Source organism: Bidens hawaiensis, unplaced genomic scaffold (genome assembly GCF_021521415.1).
Source record: "Bidens hawaiensis isolate Kalapana, Puna unplaced genomic scaffold, B.hawaiensis_p1.1 tig00000599_1, whole genome shotgun sequence".
Lineage (NCBI taxonomy): Eukaryota > Viridiplantae > Streptophyta > Magnoliopsida > Asterales > Asteraceae > Bidens > Bidens hawaiensis.
In genome coordinates, this window is record NW_027491036.1 from 2211805 (window position 1) to 2214771 (window position 2967).

The 2967-nt window shown below is 30.9% G+C and overlaps 1 pseudogene; it reads right to left on the reverse strand.

The window, feature by feature from the left end:
• Window positions 1-1226: 1226 nt before the first annotated feature.
• LOC143636605 (vacuolar iron transporter homolog 4 pseudogene) lies at window positions 1227-2143 on the reverse strand (annotated as a pseudogene).
• Between the last annotated feature and the right edge of the window lie 824 nt (window positions 2144-2967).

A 2967-nucleotide genomic window follows, 5' to 3' on the forward strand; every position in this document is an offset into this window, starting at 1 on the left:
AGTTCCGAATTTGGATCAGAGTCTATTTTTAATCGACGAATTTTGATCGGAACTACTGTTGGGTTATTTACGAAATTGCCACTGCGTGTTTTTTATTCTAACGCTTTGAAAGGTCGCGTATGTAATGTATAATAAGCCATTATTGTACGTTAATCCACCCATATATATATATATATATAGGATCAGGATCATGAGAGAACTTTTGGGAAATTGAGAACTATGCGAACCATTTTTGACCACAAAAAACCCAAAAATAAAAAAAATCGTAAAATAAAAAAAAACACAAAAATCAAAAAAGTAAAAAAACAAAATTCTTATTTTATCATCCCGGTTTCATGAAAAAAAAACTCGGTTTAGCTAAATTATATACACATACGTATAATATATATACATATATGTACATTTACATGTTTTTTTTGTACACATGTGTATAATTTAAGATAAATGATACTGTACATATGTGTATATTACGTAACTAAATATTATATAAAATTATACATATGTATATAATACGCATTTTTTTATTTTTTTTAATGAAACCGGAATGAAATATAAGAATTTTGATTTTTTTTACTTTTTAAAATTTTTATTATTTTTTTGTTTTATGAATTTTTTAAATATATTTTTCAAAATGATTCAAAGTTCTTAATTTGCAAGGAGTTCTCTTAGGATCCTTACCCTATATATATATATATATATATATATATATATATATATATATATATATATATATATATATATATATATATTTCTCCTTTAAAGTAAATGGAAAATTAAAATCCTTAATGAATCAAGTATTCTGATTTAAAGTTTTGTAAGTGGATTCCTTAGAAAATTTAAAACTATGACAATCTTCGACCATGTCTCCATCCAGCAGATTTGTAGTCTATGTAGAAGAGAGTCCGTCCAGCCATATTTCGGTGTGCAGGAAAGTGGCCCCATCCTCTCTTCTTGATGGAGATAGTATATATATACAATCGTAGTGTACGTATTTAATACTATATGAATATTTAAAATTTACCAAAAGTTTAACATCTAAACCAACTTTTGTGTGTTTCTTGTCTTCTGTTTATTTCTTTCATACGCTACCATTTATTCTGTTTTACTTTAATCTGAAAGCACACTTTTATTCTTTTAACTCACATTAATAAAGTTGAAAAATTTAAAACAAATGACGTCTAAAACACTAGACATGCAGATTTCATTTCTGTATGATCATATTACAACCTTAACCCGTAAATAACAAACAAACACCCAAACATATATTTCATCAACTATGACTAATGATCATTTAATTAAGTACTAATCAAACCAGTAGACCCTACGGCTTTAGTCGACCCAAAAGTAACAGCCATAGCGACCCACCCTCCGATCAAAACCCTAAATGTCGACTTCACCAATGGAGCCCTCCCCAACACCGCACTCAAACAACCGAACCCTACTAGCGTCACGCTCACCACCGCCACCACCACTGCCAACCTGACTCGATAGTTTCTTATAAACGCTGCTGATAGTAGTGGCACTACCGCCCCGACTGCAAAAGCTGACGCTGATGCCAGCGCAGCTTTTGTCGGGCTAGGTAAACTATTTTTCTTTTCGTGTATTAATTCCTCACCATTATTTAAACCACTATTTGTCTCTCTTTTAATTTGTGACATTTCAATGTCATATTGCGAATAAACCGATACAAATTCACCTATGGCCATGCTACATGCTCCACCGAGTAGGGTAGCGATCCCCGATAGGATCATGGTCTTAACGTCTTCACTAACGGCACCTACTCCCATCATTATGCTCGCGGTGGAAAGGAGGCCATCGTTAGCGCCTAGTAGAGCAGCTCGAAGCCATTGAGCTCTCTTGGCGTAATCGAATGTGACTTCGGTTGCCTCTTGGGTTTGTTGGCTCTCAACATCTAGGTTGTTGGGTTTAATGATAATTTTGATTGTGGTGGTTTCGATTGTGTTGGTGGTTGTCATCGGACACAAGGGTAAGGGTGATGTTGATGAGATGAAATATAGAATTGGAATTGTGGAGAACACACGCCTTGTGTTCCCTTTTTATACACAAATTTCACTCGTTAATCAAAGATACGAGATAAAGTTATACTTTACAATGGTATATTTATTTCTTTTATCATAAAATTATGTTCACAATGAAAAGATAGACTATTTTGTCCTTTTAAAACACTAAAATATACCTTTCTGATTAGTGGTTTTTATTGGTTCGGTTTACTCGGTTTAAAATATTATTTTCTTTTAAAAATGAATGCTGAAAATTTTTAACTGAGCAAACCGTATTCAATAGTGAAAAATAATAAGTTTCGGTTTATGTAAGTGTTTCAAGACATAAATATAGAAATTTAAACAGCACAATTTTTTAACATAGTCTATCAAAAGCTAACATACAAATTCGGTTTGAACTGAATTTAGAATGTCGTATTCGACTAATAAATTGTATTATCAATTTGCCATTAGAAGTTAATCGATCAATATATGTATAACATGATGTTGGGCTGTATAAATAAGAGCTCAAATAATGGTATATAGTTTGGATCGAATTGAGAATCTTGCGGTTTTTGGAAATCAAAAACCAGTTGGTTTTGGTTGCAAATCCACACGAAAGTTAAATGTGTTTCGTTTTGGTTTTAGATGATTTGGGTTAGTTTGGCTTTTAGTTTAATCGGTTTGTAACTAAATATTGATACGTAAGTTAAGAAAAAAAAAACAAATACTAGACCAAGCCCCATCCGTGAGCGTTATGCGCCACATGGTGCACAGTCACTTTTACAATCTTTTTAAATAATAATTCATTTAGATAATTAAATATAAAATTAAAAAACTACATTAAAATTAAAAAAAATACATTAAACTCACAAATAAAAACTTAATTAAAATAAAAAAAATACATTAAATTTAAAAAATACAACCATAAATAATAATAAGACTACATGTTGTATTTTTCAAAAAA